Raw genomic sequence first — 22,465 nt, 5'->3', positions numbered from 1 at the left:
CTGTTGACAAGTTGCTTGTAACCACGGCATAACACCAGATTTATAGTATAGGTGCGTCCAAAAAAGTCAGCTTTTGGTTGAACTAAAAAACTAAAACTCTAAGAAGTTGTTTTTCTGGTAAGTTCATTTTGTTTTAATGGGTTTAAGCCTGTTTTTTGCTAGCAAAAATTAGCATTAGCATTATTACAGTTACCCATAGCTGTAAATGCATCCTGCTAACCAAGCTAGCAGCTAGGGTTAGGGTTAGCTTCACCTTCTCGTTCATATCAGGTCACTTCTGGCAGCAGAAAACCAAGATGGTGATGGAAATGCCAAACTGGAGGCCACAAACCTATGAGTGATGTCACTGTGGCGACGGCCATTGTTGTGTGGTGGTGGTTATGCCCAGTGGTTGAACACACTTGTTGAAATTTGCTTTAGATAAAAGCAAAGAAAAAGTCATGTAAGTTACTATGTGCAGATATTGTAGGAAACATTATGTCATGTGAATTACAAAATCAGCCATCGTCTGGTGATAGGGTGGATGGCTACACATGTTGAGATGCTGCAGTGTTAAAGAGCTCTACATCATCAGTATGTTGAGTTTGATGTGTGTGATGAGCATGTCGGCCTCATGGGGACGCTGTGAGGGCTTTAAACTGTTGATCCCTTAACCACAGAGAGTCACATGGCCGCAGCATCAGCCGGTGATTTCGGGTTCCTCATCAGTATTGAAGAGAAGTTTGAAAAGTTCTGGGGTAACCCCTGGAGGAGGACGTGCTATCTCTGCTGCTCTCTCTGCAGTACCCAGGGCGCAGCACGGCGGCGGCGCTGTCAGAGGGCCGTAACGCTGAATTCAAGGTTGCCTCCATTAGTCAAGGCTATTTAAAATGGAGTAGCCCTCCTGAGTTTTTCCCCCTGTAGCCCTTATCTGCACTCCTGAGTTCCAGTTAACCCCGGGGACCCACGCTCGCCCTGACGGCCTCTCCCTCTGCATAATACACTCCGCTACCTTGGTCACCATTTTCCGGTCAAACTAATTAGATTTCAGAGTCCCCGCTTGGGAAGATGTCAGTGGTATGAAATGGAAATAATTTCCAGATGAGTGTCTGACATTTTACGCTGTCGACTAGAGTAAAGAGCCGGTCGGATTGGCTCTCTCTTTCCCTTTTTGCCTCCTCCTCCTCCTCCTCCTCCTCCTCTTCCTCCTCCTCTTCTTTTCCGCTCCATCACTTTAGTCGCAGAGATATGCTAAACCCTCGTGCCTCCCCTCTCTGCTCAGTCCGGGGTGATAAATGGAAGCAAATGTACACAAAAGAAAGCCTCTCTTTTTTCTGCTTCTGCTTGAAGTGTTAATGTGTTTAATTACTTTAAAGCTGTGTGTGTGTGTGTGTGTGTGTGTGTGTGTGTGTGTGTGTGTGTGTGTTGCAGTTAAAACTGCAGCAGGAAAACCTTCAATTAATGCCTTTTCTCTGTCGATGACAATGGCTCCAATTTATCTTATAGGAACAATAGAGGAGTGAGAGGAGGTGCTGCCGCTACGAACGCTCAAAGCGAACGACGTGCTGCTGCTTCCCCCGCTGCAATCAGCGGTGACGCCAGCAGCCCACACACACGAGAGGATACCTTAGTTTTAGAAACATGTCCCTGACTCAGACTCGTTCTCTGGAGGCCAGAACTGCGACGCCGGGATCAAACCAGACAAACGTTCACATTCCTCGAGAGGTTCAGGTGATTATAGCATCTTTAAACTTGACTTCCAGGATCAGGATTCTCAACATGTTGACCAAACAGTCACAGCATCGAGAGTAAAAAGCAGCTGTGCTGACGCTGAGTGTTTCACTCCCAGGATGGAGTAAATTCTCGTGCCACTCATTTTTGTTTTCGCTCCCACGTCTCTTAAACTGAGACGTTATCAGGCTCGTCACTGTCAGCTGCTCTCTCTCTCTCTCTCTCTCTCTCTCTCTCTCTCTCTCTGTCTCTTTGTTAGTGTGTATTTATTATGCTGTCGACCTCCTGACCTCTCCCATCACACATTCACTACTGCTCAGATATTTAGTTTTACCTGTTAATTTTTTTCTTATCTGGATGTCAGAGGATTAAAAATAGATTAAAATTACCTCGTTAAGTTTAAGAAAAGATGATAAAATCACTCCCTCGTTCACTTGTTCATTGCTCCCCACAGTTTATCACAGTCATGGAACATTTTGAATCATCATTTTGCGTCATCACTCACAGCTGTGGAGTCACACGACACTCATTTTTGCCGTCTATAAAACTGATTGGAGCAGGAAGTGGCGTGCATGCTGTGAAGTCTAGTTTGGAGTTTTGAGACCTCTTTAAAGTAGATTTTTGGACACAGCTCTGGTCTTTCCTTACCAAGATTTGTGACTTCTATCTTCACTTTTAAGACAATAATCATTTTTGTTTTAACTGTTTTCATTATATCCTGATAAAAGCATTTGCTCCTGTTGTTTTCCAGGTCATCACTCACACAGGTGACATGAGATATGCAGGTGGACTTGCTTGATGTGCTGCAGATTAAAAGGGGCAGTTCACCACAAAATCAAAAGCTCCATGTGTTTCCTCTCACCTGCCGTGCTGTTTATTAGGGGTGTAATGTTCCATTGATCTGACGCGATGTATTGATTCAACAATCCAGTATCATTGATGCAAAGTGAAAAAATCAATCTATATCATCATCTGGTTACGCTTTTATTTTGAAATTCTGTGTCACCGTCAAACAGCAGCAGGCAGACAGCTAACAGCCGAGAGACAGACGATGAGGATAACTTTATTTATTTGGGAATTAATCAGCAGTTTGGAATACATTTTGGATTTTAGAGAAAATATGGGTTAACAGACAGAACACATGCTGTACGCCAACAATGCAGCAACGTTTCCTGCAGCCTAACATGTCACTCAGCTAACTTCTTGCAGCAACATCAACTGCTCTGTTTCAACAATGTTCGGCTGATAAAACGTGCACGCAGGCTGATATTCAACTGAGCTGTTCTGTCCGGAGACACAGTGACTTCAAACAATGGTGAGTTAAAAAAAAAGGATTAGTAATACATGTAAATGGTTAAGATACGAGTAGAGGAAGAAAACTCTGCTAGCTGCTCGGCTAATTTATGCAATGTAAACATGCTTAAGCTAATAATGTGTAACTGGCAGAAAACAACAGTTTTGTCTTGACAGTTGTTACTGAGCTGAATTTGATACTTTAGTTAAATGATGTCGTTGTTTATAGTTGTTTGGAGAAGTTTGCCTTCAGGGCATCGAGCCACGATTAAGGAAAAAGCCCCGAAGGTTAACTTGAAATCCATGTGCTGTTTAATGTGTGTTAGTGGAGTCAGTTCAAAGTCAGCTTAGCTGGAATTAAGCCGTTACAATTATTTATAACGCTCTGTAGCTGCTTGTTGCTTTGCATGGCTTTTGTTCTATCCTGAGAATCTGTGTTTGCTGTATTTAATGTTGTCTTTATGTCTTCGTCCTGTAAATGTGATCCTTTTTTTGTTTTAAAACATCTTGCCAAAGGACTGCAGTTGAAAATCTGCCAGCTGGCATACTTATAGAAATGTTGATTAATGTGTGTCGTCCTTATAAATAAAGTAAATGAAATTTACAGTATTTACGTGTCGTTTTTATCTTTTATGGCCAAAAGTAAAAAATAAGAGGTGGCAGCTTCTTCTGTAACAGATTGTGTTAAATGATGGATTGCAGGCCCCTGAATCGCATCGAATCAAAATCGTATCGCGGCAGACTTTGTAATATCGACAAATATCGTATCGTTGTCCAAAGAATCAGTATAATATCATGATGAAAATGGTGATTTACACCCCTGATATTCATCAGCGTAGATAGTTTTGGTGTGTGTTGCTGAGTGTTGGAGATATCGGCCGTATAGATGTCCACCTTCTCTCCAGTATAATGGAACTAGATGGGACTCGGCCAAGCGCCAAAAAAGAGGGACGGAGAAGAAAGCGTGCATCTATTCATGGATGAAAAGCTCGTGCTAGTGACAAACACGTCAGTGACGTAACAGTAGATTCACGCTTCCTCCTGCGCGGTGATACGGTTGGTGGGTGTAGTTTGGTAGAAAGAAATAGTTCCTACATGAAACTGCTCACAACAAGGTCTGTGGATTATCTTAAGTAACCGGGTCATGATTTCTGCAAAGAGACACTGATGCTGAGTTTTGCAAATGGGATTTTTTTTTGGTACTTTAAGCACCACAAAATGACAAAAAAAAGTGCCATCTAGTTCCAATATAATGGAGAGAAGGAAGACATCTTTGTGGCTGATATCTCCAACACTCTGCAACTCACACCAAAACTATTTAGGCTGATAACTAGCACTGCAGGCAAGAGGAAAAATATGTTATTTATTTAGGAGGAACTGTCCCTTTAAGCATGTTGCCTGTCAAGACTCCAGAAGACCAGCATTACATGAAACTCCCTCCCCTGATTGGCACATCTCAGCCTCCGTACCTCGACTGCAGCACCTGTTTGTACACTTTATGTTCTACCTGACTGAAACACCTTTTTAAATACGACATCATGACCTCACATTTAGAATATTCCCACCATGACATCATCTGTGTGTGTGTGTGTGTGTGTGTGTGTGTGTGTGTGTGTGTGTGTGTGTGTGTGTAGTTTTCTGTGAAATAACAACAGTGCGGTTGTTTTTACTGAGCAGTGAACAAACACCGCTGTAAACCTGTATCTGTATTCATGCTCACACACCACCTCGGTACAAATCCTCACTTCAGTAATGCCTACACACACACACACACACACACACACTCCTGTCAAACGTGAACTTGCCATCAGAGGTTCGGTGTGATCCTGCTCTGTCAGTGTTTGCTGCACTCTCTGTTCCTATAAAGAGGTTTTTTACAGAAGCTTTCTCAGAACTACAACCTGACTCTAAAACGTGATGAAACTGGAAACGATAATAATTAAAGAGACAATAGAGACTGAAAATAATCCACTACAACAAAGGACAAATATCCTCTGTGTTTCAGAACACACTGATGGTTTGATTTCAAATATTTGTTTGATTACAGAATTTGGTGCAGATATCGACGCTCAGCAGAGCATCACTGTGAAGAACTTTGGTGACCGTTTCATGTATCAGCTCTGACAGGTTAAAATTTGACCAATAATTTGGTGGCAGCCGTCAGTTTAAGATTTATCTGTAAATTATTCTGATTCATGCCCTGAAGTCTGAACTAAGTATTCACAGTCTGATTAATTTAGACCATCGACGAGTGTGAGAGCCTCACGGTGATCTGAATATTCAAGCCAGTCAGAATCAAGTGTTCTCCAGGGGTCATGTTAGGTCAGATATGAGTCTCAAAAACAGCTGAGAACTGTAGAAAATGCAGTAACCCATCACTCCCCCCTCTGACACCACAAACTCTGGTTTTTACATTTCTTTAACTGACAGAATGAGATACATGATGTAACGAGAGGCCTGGCAAGCTGCAGATCACTGAGACTGAAAACAACAAAAGCTGTTGTGGTTTTTATCGACCTGTCGCTGTTTTTCCAGCAGGTTAGTGCCATGACATGCTGTTTTGACATGATCTTTTTCCAACCACAACAAAGTTGTAGCTAAATATATCCACACATTAACTACAGTGTCGTTGATAAATTAAGTTTCAAAAATTGCGCAATTAATAACATGTAAATGTAACACATCTGTGGTTTACACAAGTATACAATGCCAACATTTATTCTGGCGACTGGGCTGAGATCACACAAGCTGGAAACAATCATACACAGTTTAATATAAACAGTATAATACTAATAATATCAGTGCAGCCTAATCTTTCTCTGCAACTGTGCAAAAATACTGAATTTGACCCTGGCCAGTTCCTACATTGGTAGTTTTGCTTATTGTGATGTCATTTCTTGGAGTATCTTTAAACACTTCATATCCCTAAAGTCTGTACAGCCTGAGCTAAAAGGTTCTGTCAGTCAATAAACTATAATAACTGATAAAAGTACTGAAAAAGTGTCAAATAAAAAAATGCAAATATCGGACATTTTTTGCAAGAGATTTTTTTTTTCCAACACTCCATCATTTATTTGAACTATGTACGTTATTTTAGTTTTTGAGATATTTGTTTGAGCAAAGATGTGTTGCAGTTTTGCACCACATGTAACGTAACGCAATGAGGTCATAACGAGCGTGCAATGTGATGACATGGAACAATTGAAGCCTTCGCTTTCTGCTGCATGAAGAATGAATATTCCAGCTTTTATGTTTTAATTTTAGATCAATATATACACGGTTTATGCAAACAGCAATCTCCTACGGCCATGAGGAGAAAAATTCTGGCATAATTACTGTGAAAAACTACATTTGCAATAAATAATTTATTTACGATGTTTCGGTACCAGACCTTCATCAGTCATAAATAAATCTATGACATATAAAATTTATTTATTTATTTATTTATTGCAAGTGTGCGGGAGTCCTTTTGCAACTTTTTGGTCTTCTCTCTCAACGCACCTGTCTCTTTTAATAGATGTGCGAAGTGTTTCCTTTGCTCTAGTTTACTTTGGGCAAAATTCTACATTTACACCGCACATAAGGTAATGACATGATGACGGGGAGGACAGAGCCTTAGCTTCTCAGCATAAAGAATGAATGTTCTTGCTATTATGGTTCTTATTTTAGATCGATATACACAGCGATACAAACAGCGATCTCCAGCGGCCATTACACGTAAATACCGGCATAATCACAGCAAAATAAGCATGTTTGCACGCCACGTAAGGTTACACAAGGTCATGATGTGATGACGGAGAAAACCAAAGTATTAGCTTATCTATTATAGTTCTTATTTTAAATTTATTTACACAGAGCCATGCAAACAGCGACCTCCTGTGGCCGTCTGCGGGAGGTTTGTTTTTAAAGGGTCAAACAGAAAGAGCAGACGTGCAGAAAATAAAAGCAGCGAAGCGTTCATATGGTTTGATTTGGAATTCGGATGCTCAAGTGATGAATGAAGGTTCAAGCTTCAGTGCAGCTTCATCATGTGACTCTGTGCTTAACAAGACGTCCGTGTTGACTGTAACCTGCACAGATCCACGTCTTCTTACAGCAGGAAATGCAACTTTCATAAGCACCTGTCTTCATTGCTTTCCTCTGTTGCCTCCTCCCTCCATCAGTCCGTCACCTCTCCTTCTTTCTGTTTTTGTATCTCTCCCTCGCTCTGACCCCCCAGCCTGGCTCTGTGTGGAAACCTTGGCGGCTCTAATTAAACTTTGGGCAGATTAGAACTTTGCCTTGTCAGTCTTTATTCATGCTTAAACAAGTTATTACTTTTTGAGAAATTAAATTAGCCGGCAATTAATTAATCGACACAGAGCTGGGGAAAGAGGACGAAGGGGAGGAGGGACGGAGGGATGGAGGGAGGGAGGGAGGAGGTGAGGGGGAGATGAAAGTGGAGGAGAAGAAGAAGAGAAGTCGAGTTTGGCAGAAAATGAAGGAAATGGAGACATAGATTTATCTCAAAGACGGAAGGAAAGAAGAAAAAGAATTATAGATATTTTAATGTCATCTGTTCTTTCACTAATTAGCAGGAGAGAGATGGAGATGAAAATCGTTTGGCTTTTTTTTCCCTTCCAAACATCAACATTTGATGCTTTCAGAAGTTAAAACTACCCTCGTCCTCCTCCTCCTCCTCCTCTTCCTCCTCCTCCTCCTCCTGCCTCATGCAGAGAAATTATTAGACAGACAACCACTCCTCATTTTCCAAATCCAAAATAATTCGCCCTCGGACTCCTTCTGAAGGGAGAACAAAAACCCAACAGGCTGAAAGAGGAGAAATAAAAGAGCATGTACTTCTCTTCTCGCTCTGATGGCCTTTCTCTCTCTGATTTAACAGCGGCGGGAGCGGCGGCGTCTCCTCCTCCTCCTCGGTGGCTCTGCTCCTGCTAGTGACATCGACGTATTGACTGACATGTTTAAAATTAGTCCCCCCACCAGCCGCCCCTCTGCCTCCTGCGAGGTATAAATCCATTTCCTGCTTTAAGCCCTCGGTGTCGAAGGAACCAACCAACCAGACGACACAGCAGCCGAGGCGAGGAGGCCGCAGTCGATGGGAAATAACGGTGATGTAACGGCAGGTTTGTCTGACCTCGTCACGGAGCGACAGAGGAATGAAAGCATGAAAAGACAACAGGAGGAGGGGAGGGAAACATTTGCCCTATATCAGCTCCTGGTGGCCTGCTGGTCGGCCATGTTGGAGGACGTTCTCCTGCTGTGACGGGTGTGTGTGCTCAGTCGTGTCAACTGCTGCTGTGAAAGCTTCTTTCTTCATTTCTGCCCTCCTCACTCTCTTCTCTCCTTTATTGTCTCCAGCATCACTCAACATGTTTGAATCCACACGGATCAAATCATCATTAAACTTTATGTCATTTAAACTACACTTCAGACAGACATTTGACAACTTCAGCTTCTTTTGTTAAACAAAACGAAGGGCAGTGCAGAATAAATTGTTTCTATTTGTCATAAACAGACGGAGGTATCTGTGCACGAGCCTTCAGTCACTTTGCTTTCTTTCTTTTCCTTTGTGGAACACTGATTTGTCTTTCTCACGTAAAGATACAGCAGCATAAGCAGTCACTCACTCAGTTGAGTTAAGACAGGAAACCAAATGCAGGGCGGACTAAACCATTTTGCACCTTTACGGGGTGAGAGGGCCCTCAGAGAGTTTCTAGTGCTCAGTGGTTCAACGGATGTATTCAGCCAATTTTAATTTACTTATTGCATAATTATTTAGAAATTAAAAAAACGCAGACAAATACATGTAAATCTAAGTGTTTTACCAACATAGAAGTTTTATCTGGAAACAGACTGTATGTAACGAGCAAAAACTGTACATTTTTGTACACTAGGGTACCTAGTGCGTCATATTTTGACATGTAAATCCACAGACAAACCGGTGGTATTTGATGAGTCGGGATGAGAATGTGTTGGATGATTCAGCTTCTGGTAAAAACCTCCTGAGCATCTGGATCTTAAGTTATCAGAGAAGAAAGATGAGTGCACATTAGCAGGTTCCAGGCCATGGCTCGACACCAGAACACCAAACATGTCCGAGAAACACAGATTTGTAACATGAAAAGCCTTAATTCAGTGTTTTTACCAGTTTAAATCACCTGTTCTGTTTGTTTCTGAGAGGAAGAGACCTCTGTGGAGAATCCAGAATCAGAATCAGAGATACTTTATTGATCCCCGGGGGGAAACTGTTGGCGTTATAGGTGCTCCTTACAAGAGTAGAAAGATATATGGTCTGGTGAATAGCTCCTGAGCAATGAACAACCAGAAGTTTCAGCTGGTTGTAATCTGCAATCCTCACCACTAGATGTCACTAAATCCTCTTAAATCTGACAGTCTTTCTTTAAATGTCCCCTGAATAAGTTGTCCTAAAGTAAGATAAATTATTTCCCTCCATGCTGATACCTTCATAAATTTTGTACCAGTTGTTTTATGTTTTCAGTGAAGCTTTATAATGTTGATTTGTGACGTGTATTTACAGCTGCATGACGCCATCCAACAGAAATATTCTCCATGTGTTAGAAATTATTTTACACACTTTCCCCTAAAATTTCAGCCCTCCATATTTCATATTTTTTGGAAACTACAAGATCTCCACTCGAATTTCAAATCAAGCTCCATCACTGAGCCGAAAACAGAGACACGTTCTGTAAGTGTGTCATTGTTGTTTCATCAGAGGCTCAGCGTGATGCAACGCCACCACGCCGCCGGCTCTGACCTGAACTGTATGTTTACAGAGACTTCCTGCAGCCAGCGTCTGTGCTTCCTGCGCTGCCTCTGTCCGCCAGGTCTCTCATTAATTAACTGTGCTGCAGATTCATAAAAAAACATTTGTGGTTGAAGCTCCCTGACATCAGATCGCAGCTCGAGAGCCGAAAGAACCAACCAAAGTTTTTATTTGTAGCGTTTTGTATTTGAGAGCGTCGGCTGAAAACGAACCAAAGCAAGTGAAATTGAAACCGCCCGAAGCGATATCAAATACAATAACACAGCAGCTTCTCCTGGCCATAAATATTTCACCACTCCAGCCGGGTGTGTGTGTGTGTGTGTGTGTGTGAGTGAGAGAGAGAGAGGTCATTAAAGATGCTGAGGAACATAGTTTGTGTTTGTTTTGAATGCACAGACTGACCTGAATACAGAAACTGTGGCTGGGCTCGCAGCTCGGAGCTGGCAGCAGCAGCAGCAGCACATGTGCATCTGTTTAAAGGGAATTCACGCTCTCACTTTTTCTCCAGACTGGATCTCACTCCGGTCATTTCATGCAGGAGGTGTTTCTCCTGTAAAGCGGCAGCTGCAGGGCGCTCGTATCTGATTGGTTAAGGTAATTTATTTGTCTTGTTTACTGAGATAAATGATCAACTACAGTCGGCCAGCGATTGTATTAGATTCTCATTTCCAGACACATTTATGTTCATGCATATGGACCCTTGTTGCCAGATTTAACTGCACGCTGCATCGACTCGCAGCAGAGAAGTCTCTCTGAATCCAAAAACACAATCTGGAGCTGTTAGATTGTCTTCAACTAATAAAAATGGTCAAATACGAGGCTGCTTTAAAATCTGCTGTTTAGGAGGAACATGTCAGAAATGGTCACACAGTTTAACTTCCTGTCACAGTTTCCTTTCATGTTATGAAGGATGTGAAATGAAAAGGTGTCCTGACAGGAGAAAATAATGAAGGGAATAATGGGCGTCTTGTGGCGGCGTTCTCTCCTCTGAGTCGATTATCTTCTTACATGTGGACACATTTTTGTTTCTGTGAGAGCACATGAGTCCATCATCGTCTCTGCGTGGATGCCTGGAATCTGTTCTCAACTTTCCATGTAGAGAAAATAATGGACTCAGATGTCCATGTGGAGACACGAGGCCAGTGTTGTTTCTGAGGTCTCCTTCAGACTGCAAACCCAAATCTATCTTTGAGAAAGTCTACACAGTAATAAACAACACGTTCTCCTCTCGAGGCGTCACATATCGCAGCTTTGTCAGCGGACTTTCACATCGACATATTAAGTGCTAGGTATTCACCTGCATCTGCTAATGACATTCCAGGACGCTGCAACCAACATCAGGACGTCAACAAAAGCACATGGTTAGGTTTTGAGAAAAAAGGTCATGGTTTGGCTCTTCATTTATGCAGGAAGCAAACATCGGGCTCCCAGCTGAAAGTCCAGGGTTTGTTGGACCCATCCTCCCTCCCACCTCCCTATAGGGACTCTCCAGCTCCTTACATTACATCATTACCAGCAGCGTTTCAGCCGACTGGCAGCGTATCAAGACATCTCAAAAGGTCTCGGCTTCAGGTTCCAGGTTACAAACTGACACCACCCAGCGGCGTATCATAGTTCTGCCAAAGGTGGCTTTTGGCGTTGGTGTGTGACGTTGAAATCACAAACAAAGTGGCCGTGTTTGACTATTTGGAGTGAGAACGGGCTGTAATAAACCACATCAAATATGATAGTTACAAAGTAGATCTAAACTTTATTTAGAGGTGGTTTGAAATATGATTCCAAGCTCATTTCTGCAGATGCATCTCATCACTTAAAAAAATTATTCTTTGGACTAATTTAAAAAATGACTCTAATTTGTTGCAGCCAAATTCATTAGTTTTTCCTCAAATTAAATTTATGATTTTGTTGAAACCTTAAATTGTGATTTAATATCAAGCAATTATTTCTTTGACCAAAGACAAAAATGCACATTAACACAAAGTAAAAAGAAAAAAAATATTAAGGTAAAGGTAAAGTTCCACTGATTGTCACACACCTGAGTGTGTGAAATTTGTTCTCCGCATTTGACCCATCCCCTGAGGGAGCGGTGAGCAGCAGCGGTGCTGCGCTCGGGAATCACGTGGTGATCTAACCCCCCAATTCCAACCCCTGATGCTGAGTGCCAAGCAGGGAGGCAATGGGTCCCATTTTTATAGTCTTTGGTATGACCCGGCCGGGGATCGAACCCACGACCTCCCAGTCTCAGGGCGGACACTCTACCACTAGGCCACTGAGCTGGTTATGACTACCATGCACCTTTTTCTTTTTAGAATAAAGTAATTAAAACCCTCCAATCTTGTTACATGTCATTTTTATCAACTTTAATTAAATTTTTAATAAGAACTTAATCAATATATTATTTTTGTCACAAGCCAAAATGTTTCTTCATGTTGGTCAGTTTAAGAACATATTTTGCTTTTTCACAACTAATATTTTACCATAAATTAAAACTTCATTTGCTTTAATATTGAGGAAACTAAACCAAAAACATTTTGTTACCATCACGTCACATCCTCACTGCGACCTCGTCACATGTCCACGTTTGGTCATGGACTTTCCAGTCCACATATGACGTCCAAGGTACCCTGGGTGTGTTGGTTGTTGACGTTCTGGGACGCCGTGTCAACTTCAGCCTGTTACATGCATTGTCTGTTTTCTTTTTTTTAAAGATATTTTTTGGGCATTTTTAAGCCTTTAATTGATAGGACAGGTAAGCGTGAAGGGGGGAGAGAGAGAGGGGGGATGACATGCAGCAAAGGGCCACAGGCTGGATTTGAGCCCGGGCTGCTGCAGCAACACACTTGTACATGGGGCGCCTGCTCTACCACTAAGCCACCAACGCCCCATGCATTGTCTGTTTTCAAAATACACTTCTGTTTTCACAGGAAATGTACAGTTTGCATACAGTCTCTTTGGAAGTACAGTCTTAAAACATCTAATTTAAGAAACAAATGTGATTCCCCTGCAGGCTGAACAAGGCTTATTGGACAAATCAGAGTCCATCTCTGTCTGAGTGTCCATGTCTGTCTCCTCTGTCCCTGGACTTCACTCTGCTTCTTTCAGGACGTCAGTGTTTGTGGGAAAGATCTTAAGAGCTGACAGCCCACCGCAGTGATGCCTGATGTCGTGATGACTGTGTTATGAAACTGTAAAATGTGATCATATCTGTAATAAGCTGCACATCATTAGAGAGAAAACAGATTTTTTCCCCTTTAATGTTTCCGCTGAGACGGAGAGACGTGACTCGTGTGTGAATGGGCTGTCAGACCGGACTTCCAGACCTGTCAATGTTGTTTTCCATGCATCAAACAATCACTAATGTTGTAGGTTTAAAGTGTTCCTGTTTACGCCTGTCTCTTGAAGTTAACTCACACACTCACACATCAGACAGGAAGCTGAGACAGTAAACCAAACTCAGTGACCCCCCCCCCCCCCCCCACTGTAACTGAAGCATCCGAGCTCGTCTTCTCCGACTGTAAATAACATCAACCGACCGGAAAATAAAAAAAACTGTGAGGAACCTGCTCATCAGATCTGAAAAGGGACCGAATTAGCGGCGAGGTGAAATAAATCTGCACAGTGAAAGAAACGCCAACCAGTCAATTATTAATAGTCCAGAGGAAGAAAGAGCACACACACACACACACAGTCGTACTCACACCCCTGTGGAATCGGCCTACTATGAAGGAAAAATTCAATTATCCTACAAAAGTGAATAAATTTGCAGCATCGCAGCCCGTGGCTGTAGCTGCTCCTGACATTTCCCAGGATGCATTCAGGGATCATGTGGAGGAGGAGGGGGGCTTATTAATGGGACATTGCGATCTCTTAACTCCGTCACAGTGAAAACACACTCAGAGCTGCTCCTTTACATTCAGCTGAGTGTGTGTGTGTGTGTGTGTGTGTATGTGTGTGTGTGTGTGTGTGTGTGTGTGTGTTCCAGTTAAAACATCGGACTGTTTCTGTTCCATAAAAAAGGAAAATAGGACACTCGACACCAAAACACTCCAAGAATAAATTAAACTCAGTTAATCACAAATTAAACTCAAATTCAAACAAATAAATCTCATCAAATCAGAAAAATATAAACCCATATAGACATAAATAACACGTACTAGATCAGTGGTTCTCAACCTTTTTTGGGAACTGCCCCCCTGATCCATCATCCAGGTCCGTCCATCACTTAAAGGTAAATATGAATGTGAGCAGATTGTCCTTTTTATCAATAAAAAGTGAGGCTGGGATAAAATATTTGATTCATCCGATTCAAATTTTCCATGGAATGACCCGATATTGATTCATAAAATCCAGGACTGATCTTTAAATACACACAAGCTTTAACCCCGTCAATTTTGTCAGTAGTAACGGGACTGGTGCTAAATTATAACAGCCATAAAACTGAGAGGCTCCAACGTTACTGGTTCTTTCATCTGTCACCGTTTAACGTTATGGTGTCATTTATAATCGTGCTGCAGCAGCCTCACTTCCTGCTGTCTGTGCATCATTTACGCACACACACAGACACACAACTGACATTTCAGATTTGTTTCCAGTGAGATGTTGAGTTTCTATTGTGCCTTTGTTGCTGCTCTATAAACAATATTTAGTTATAAAATATTCTGTTTTATTCCTGTCTTTTTTTTTTTAAAACTAATTCCTTATAAAATTTACACTACCAGTTCTCTGAGATTCTGTTTCACATACATGCAAAAACTGATTTTGAAATCATTTATCACAGGCAGCAGCCAATCAGAAAGCAATAATTTGGTGCCGATGCCAAATAAGAAGATTTTTATGAATTGTTTCAATGGAGAAGAAGAGCAGTGGATGTATGCAAACGCAGAAGGATATATGGTGTATCCTATACATATGAAGTTGGAGAATTTTGAGCATCAAACACTTCATTTCCTGCAATTCTAGTCAATTTTTACTCTCCAATATCTTGTGAAAATGTTTTATATATATATATATATATATATATAAATAAAGGAAAGCACAAAATTCAGACAGCAGGTAAAATTTAAAATAAAAATGAATGATGGAATATAACACAGTTTAAGGCTCTCATACATTCTGCCTTACATTCAAATATTTATCCTCCTGTTGTACAGTATATGCCAAAAATTCTAAATGTATTAGAGGTATTTTAAAGGTAATGTGCAGCCTGGTAATATGTGTACTAGGTGTTCCTGTAGTTGCACCACATGAAGTGTATGTAGTAAATGTACTGCGTGTTATATCAGATGTACATGTAGATATACAGTAAACAGGGGCATGACAACATACAGTACACACTGAATGTAGTATCTGATGCACCACATGTACTAAACATTAGAACGTGTAGTTAAAGTACATGTAGTACCAACATAAATATATTGAGTTAAGTGTGAAGAGCAAAGTTAGCGTTTATTTATCACCCACTTAGCATGATGCTAATGTGCTGCTGCGACTCTCGGCCTCTCCTCCCCTCCATCAGTCCCTCCGTCAGTCATCACACTGACTCTCTGTGTTTGTCAGCCGCAGCTTTAATGTTTCCTCACTGATCATTTTCTGTCTTTTTCATGACTCCAAACCGATTGTGTGTTCGGCGTGACGACTGTCAGCGTCTCCGCTCCGAGCCACTTCCCGTTTGATCCGACACTAACAGTCTACCTGCGGCTGATTGATGCGCTCTCATATTCCCGCTCACATGGCTGAGTGATGCCGCACGCAGATTGATGCTGACACTTATGACCAGACGCAGAAAACGACATGTGACAGGCGCGTTGGGGAGCAGGAGCACGGTGACAAGCTGTACAGGTAACGTTACATTGTGTTGAAGAGGAATCCAGTTAGCCTGGTCTCAGGGGGGAACTTAAACATGTTTATGGTACGAGGAAGGGCGGCATCAGTTTGTTGTTAGACGAGCACAAAGTTAAAGACGAGTTGGACAGTCTTTATTTCAATAAAAGAAATGCGGGACAAAAACTAAGTTAACTTACTAAAAAAATGAACGAGGAAAATTATTTTTTAATCTATTTTCTCTGCTTCAAGCATCTGAAAATGAGATTAACTCTTTGTGTCCGTATTTTAGCCTTTGACAAATATTAAACAACACATGAAAAGAAAAGAGAACAAAACTGGAACACAGGAAGAGACGATCCATTCTCCGTTTCCTCATGGAAACACTCAAGCAAAACGAGGAACATAATAAATTATAACTACCCTCCTTTTTTATGTTTACTCATAAATTCAGACGACACCAGAGATTTACATCAGAGCACATCCTTATTTCAACAGTGATATTTTCCTCTTCCTCACGCTGAAAGGAAACCGCTCTAAGGACTCTCAAATCGTCTTGAAAAGGGAGCGAAACTGTGCAGAGAGATAATTTGACTGAGAACATCAGGACGGCTGCAGATAAACTTCCCTGTCAGACTTTGTGTCATTTCCTACACTGAGATGAAGTTTGCCGAGGATTCTTTTTTTCTTCTTTCTTTTTTTTAATGGAGGAAATAAAGTGTGACAGACGTTTTCTCTTTTTTTTTCTCCCCTGCTGGAAATCTCAAAGAAAAAGCCCTCAAACAGAAGTGGAGTCCATCACTGTGCATCGAGGCTGGAGCTCGGCGATGCTGCTCTCTGGAGGAAAACTGCTTCACCAACTAAACTTCATGTGGAAAAACTGGTTCAGCTGGTAGGAGACGGAGCTCCGGTGCAGCTGCATAATGCTGAAGTAAGTAAGGACAGGAAAGTTTATTTACCGAGTACAAAACCTTTCTAGAACAGAATTATTTATACCCTGCTTTTTAAAGTCCATAGAGCTAATAAATAAAGAGGCCGAAACCTTAAAGGTGTGGTCTCCTTTAACTGTAAGTCTGAATCACCAAACAGCTCTGATCAGAAGACCTCAGAGACCCACCAACAACCAACTTTCACCTGGGACGCCAGTGTTCACTTAGCCTGGAAATCCAGACCCAAATCTAGAAAGATTTAGGGTCTGGCTATGAGTAATGCAAATGGCCCAACTCGAGGGGCGGCACCAAGCATGCATTTGAAAATATCACTGCACGCAATTGGATAACACTACAACCAATCAGAACAATACACGGGGTGACGTATCCAGAGCGCTACCAGCGGAGCTAACTGGTAGATTAGACTCTTGCTGTATCTGGACGGCAAAAACGTCCTTCTTACAAAGTAAAGATTCGAGCGCCGTCTTCTGTTCCTCTTTTAGAGAAAAAGCCAAGTCTAACTCGTTCATTGTAGCGGCCAAAGCTGTTTCGCCTCTGGCCCGCCTATATCAGATACGCTGATGTGATTGGTGCAGCTCGGTTTCATGGGCATAGATAATGAGCATCATTACGGATTTCCAGAGTGACTCGCTGAGCAAATTCAAACTGTGCTCTCGCGAGAACTCTGGATTTTCAGGGTAGTGTTCACTTGCTGTTTTAACGGAAAGCCAAACCCTGTTCTTTTTTCCTAAACGTAACCACATGCTTTTGGTGTTGAAGGGAAAAAAAACGTCAATTTGCGGTGTTGTATCGACCGAAGGCAGTCGCTCTGCCCTGCTCAGCCATTTTGTACGTCTCTAATGCACCCGCTCTATGGGCTCAGTGATGCAAGAGCAGCGCCAATCATCTGGGTTATATCATACCACAAAACTAAAGCGGTTTTGGCTTCGTGTGACTCTGAGCAACTTCCGTAGGAATGAACGGGGCACCACTGCCACAGCTACAGTCAGGTCTCTTATACATCCAGGGGCAGGACATAAACATCAATATGTCATTTTGTTCTGGAACTGGAACACAAAAAATCTAGTGCTGGAACTATATTTGTGGAAATAATTACCTTTCTAAAAAGTGTCATTAATTGCATAGAGTGGAATCAAACGGGTTTTTTTCCCAAACAAAATTCAGACAATTTGCGAATGCTAATCAATCAACCATCACTAATGCCAGCTATCAGGGTTCAGTTAGCTGCAGTTAATTAGCCACACATTCACCCACTGACCCACAACAGTGCTTACAGGCGTATTAAACTAATTATAATGTTTATGCTTTACTATGTTCTGTGTGTCAGTTAGCCCACGTGAAGTCTGAGTCAAGTGTTAATCAATTATGTTGCACTGCATGTGTAACTTATATCGACGGTGGAAGCTTCTTTCAATGACTGCTTAATGACTATTCATATAATGCGATATAAAAGGAAATTAGTTTTCAAATGCTGACATTTTTCAGAGGCAAGAAATTAATGAGAAAAGAGTTGAGTTGATTTTTTTTTATGAGAACAGGGCGATCTTTCTAAGCTGATAAGATAAAATAAGAAAAGATAAGATGAGTCTTAACTTTATTTATCTGATGGAAATTGCTGTGCAACAGTTACAAAGTGGTTATACTGCTCTAGAACAATTACCTGACTTTGTGGAGAGATTGTCTTTTCGCTTCCTCTTTCCTACGGTCAAGGATGAACTTTAAAACTCAAATTTTATGGTGCATTATGGGTTAAAGATGGCATCGTCTCCAAAACAACATTAAACTATATGTTTTAAACTATGTGTCATCCACCAGAGGTGATGCAAAGGCAATCAAAAAGGACCCCGGATGGAGCTCTGTGGAACACCACGAGACAGAATCACAGATGAGGATTCATAGTTAATAGACAACCTCCCACTGCCTCCGTCTCTCAGTCAGGACACTGACACAAAACACTCTCCTACAGAGCAGCCACAAGGCCTGTTATTTAACTAAATAATGTCCTCCACTGGCATAATTAAAAAAAAAAAAAATTTGGTAGAAATGAGATTAAAGAAACCCCAAACACTTGAGTTTCTCTTTTTCCTTCGAACATCTGACTGCTGCAAACTTGGCAACTAAAGAAGCTGAATAATAAAAACCCATCATGTTTCCCTGAATTAAAACCAGCAGTCTGACAGTTGGCTCCGCTCTGACTTCTCTCTTTGATGAGGTAATTCATGAAATGACAAAAAATGATAAAATACTAAAAAACATTTCAATTTAACCTCCAAACACCTGCAGAACTGTAGGTACATGTTCTGAGACTCTGCCCTTCTTCCTCCTTTATTCGATCTTTCATCTGCTCATCTTGGTTTTCTACTCAGTTTCCCTTCCCTCTTTTGTCCGTCTGTCTTTTATATTTTGTCCGTCCTTTCTTTTGTTGCTTTCTCATTTCTTTTCTCCATCTTTCTAAAACTTTGTTTTCCACCTGCATCTCTCCGTCTCTGTGTCTCTCTCGGCCCTGATGTCCCATCAGTCTTTGTTCTTCCTCTCTGCAGCATCTACAGCCAGCGGGGAGGAAGAGGGACCAGACCTGCTGAGATCAAAGTTTATTCGACTACTTTATGTGAGTGTGTGTTAAAAAAGAGAAAAAGAAAGAGGCACAGAGAGGCAGGCAGGTAAAGTTTGGAAAAAATGTACTCAGTCCACCTGTGTTGCAGAACAGAAGCTGAAAAACAGCATGGTAATGAAATCGAGCTGTAGCATGTTCCCAAAAATTATGGACTCAGATAACCATGACACGGCAAATCTAAAGTTAGATGAGACCGAAGGATTTATGCGACGTTACCAAATCTCTCTCGATAAATTCAAAGTTATTATTATTGACACGAATAATGGAAAAAACAAGATTTAAAAACGTCTCTACTGTCCACGTCTAAAGAAAACAGGACCACCAACTCGAGGCCTCAGTGAGACTTCTGTTGGATACACATGATCTGATATTTAGTGCCTCCAAAATTTAGATTCATATAAAGCAGTTCTCAAGGACAAAACCAACACTGGGTGTCATATTTTCTGGGCTTGTTTTTTTTAATGTTTTCATATTGCCAGGGAGATAATTAATGTATTTGGAATAGAAGGTGATTGGTCTGTTGTCACATTATACCTCTGCAAAATCCTGGATATACTTGGCACAGGATGAATATCAATTTAAAATGTGTTTGGCTGTGAGAAAGAAATTCATCACAGGAAGATGAATGCTGGAAAAAACCCTCCAGCTACACAACAACAGACTGCTGTTATCAATGGAATAAAAGGTACGGAGAGATGAACCTTTACCTTAAATATGTGATGTAAACAATATGTAAAACACTCACAGCTATTAAAACATATACTGTAACATATGTCAATGGAATACCCTGTTCCTGTCCTGTGATCAGTATAGTCCTGCCCATTTCGACCCACAAAGGATACCTCAGTTCCTCTAAAAGACACCATCAGGTGTTCACAGGAAGTGAACACTGAGCTCCCAGGTGAAAGTCCAGGGTCCAACCCTGTTCTTTTCTCCTCAACCCAACCACATGTTTGTGTTGTTAAAGTGTATTTTGAAAACAGACAATGCATGTAACAGGCTGAAGTTGACACGGCGTCCCAGAATGTCAACAACCAACACACCCAGGGTACCTTGGACGTCATATGTGGACGTGGAAAGTCTATGACCAAACATCGACACATGAGGAGGTTGGAGTGAGGATGTGTTGGCCTAGCTGCATATCAAACTGCATTGACATGTGACCGGCGGCGTATCATAACACCGCGACAGGTGGCTTTTGCTGTCAGGTGTCTGACACTGAATCACAGAAAAATCAGCGGTATTCGATGAGTTGAGAACAGGCTGGTCCCTGAGAGGCATCTTTTACCAGTCCAGAAATACAAAGAGACAAAGCAGTCATCAACTCTGTCCTCTAGTAACTGTGCTTTGATTAAACAACCAGCTATCTGCAGCACAATGTCTGAAATGTAATGCTCACTGTCACAGAAATATGCTGATTGAGTTAGTCGACATCTTCAGGTTTTATTCCAGTGAAACTCCAGATTTAATGTGATGAAACTTCTACATGAGCTCTTTGTTATTCAGACACAAACTCTGTTTCCAGGTGTGATCGACTTCAAAACCAAGATACTGAAAGAGAGATAGGATAAGAATGAAGGATGGAGAGATAATGACACATGGAGGGATGGAGTGACACGAAGAAAGAAAGAAAGTGGTGGAAGATAAAAGGGAATAAAGATGGCAGGAGGAAAGGAAGGAAGGACGATTGACAACAGGAGAAACAAAAATGTGGCAAAGAAAGAGACAAAGAGAGACTCCAGAGAGGTGACTGTGATTCTCTGCTTCAGGCTACAGCTCACCTCCTCACACACACACACACACACACACACACACACACACACACCTTTCTCCCACTATGAGTCTCTGAGCTACCATGCTGGGGTCAAAGGTCAGCACAACGCCTGGAGCCAAACCTCAACAAAACCTACAGCTCTGTCTGTGAGTGTGTGTGTGTGTGTGTGTGTGTGTGTGTGTGTGTGTGTGTGTACCTGTAAAATCAATAGGTAAATATCACAGGAGAGCCCTGTCTCACACCTGAACCGATGTGTGTGTATGTGTGGGTGTTTATTGTCTATAAAATCTGATGTTTATTATATATTATTGATCATCTACTGACTTCAGCTGTCGTCCTCCGTCCGTCTCTATCTGCCCTACATATACATACTTACATGTATATATTAGAGATGTCAACAGTTAACCATTCTGAATATTTCTGACAGGTTATGAATGTCAGTTTAGATTAATTTGCTATTCTTGTATTTAGTGCACCTCCAGGTCAGGTGGGAGGTAGCTAGCGTTAGCAGCGCTGCTCATTCAGTAATTGCTGCTAGTTACGCCGTCCCAACCTAACAGCGATGCTGTGGACACATTGCGCCCACGGAGGATGGGTGCAATGTGTCCACAGCAACATTGCACCCATCCTCCGTTCTCCCTCGAGCTCTCCCTAGTGAGTAAGCAGCCCAATTATGAGCTGTAAAACCCCTTTAGCATCGCTGACTATGTTAACACCATTAGCAGTGTCAACACGGCTAGTGGTGCTAACATTGTAAACGATGCTATAAGGGTTTTGCAGAAGCTGCTTAGTCACCAGGGTGAGCTGTTGAGCTGTTGTGTATTTTTTTCCTTAAAAATCAACCAGTTAGTTACCACAAAGAATACAACTCACAGCTGCATACCTGTATATATGTGTATATGTATATATGTATATAGATATATATATATATTAGCAATGTCAACAGTTAACCGTTTTTAACCACTTATGCATGTTGGTTCAGGTTAATTTTACTATTCTTTTATTAAGTGCACTGCTCACCACCCGGGTCAGGCGAGAGCTAGCTAACAATGGCAGCACCACTCATTCAGTGATTACCACGAGTAGCGCTGTCCTGACCCAACAGTGTTGCTGTGGAAATATTACATTGTTTACATGTACTTTTTGGCTGAGATTCAGGCGACGTAAGGTGATGCAACAGTCGGCTTTCAATGACGCTAGTTCTCTGAAGTTGGTTTGTTGTGTCAGGCCCTTTAAAGATAGACAACTAGAGAAGAGATGGAAGAGATGGAAGAGAAGTTTGAACCCCAGTTTGGTGGTTTAGCCTGTGTTTGGACTACAAAGTCTAACACCTGTTTTTAGCAGATTTTCCTGCATTAAAAAAACACACACTCATACTAATTGTGATGATTTATAAATAAAAAGATATTGAAAATTAATGTTTTATTATTTAATAATGGATTATTAATTTATTTATAGTTTATAAATATAATAAATATTGTTAAAATAAAGATTTTTAACAAGCAATAAATATTATTTTA

The 22,465-nt window shown here is 41.4% G+C and overlaps 1 long non-coding RNA gene across 1 annotated transcript in view; it reads right to left on the bottom strand.

Moving 5' to 3' along the window:
• Positions 1-22,465, bottom strand: part of LOC126389119 (uncharacterized) — a 332,569-nt gene that overhangs the window by 17,355 nt on the left and 292,749 nt on the right. The window lies entirely within an intron of this gene.

The sequence above is a fragment of the Epinephelus moara genome, chromosome 4 (assembly GCF_006386435.1).
Source record: "Epinephelus moara isolate mb chromosome 4, YSFRI_EMoa_1.0, whole genome shotgun sequence".
Taxonomy (NCBI): Eukaryota; Metazoa; Chordata; class Actinopteri; order Perciformes; family Serranidae; genus Epinephelus; species Epinephelus moara.
The sequence above is the reverse complement of the archived record's forward strand: the minus strand, read 5'-3'. Positions and strand labels throughout refer to the sequence as shown.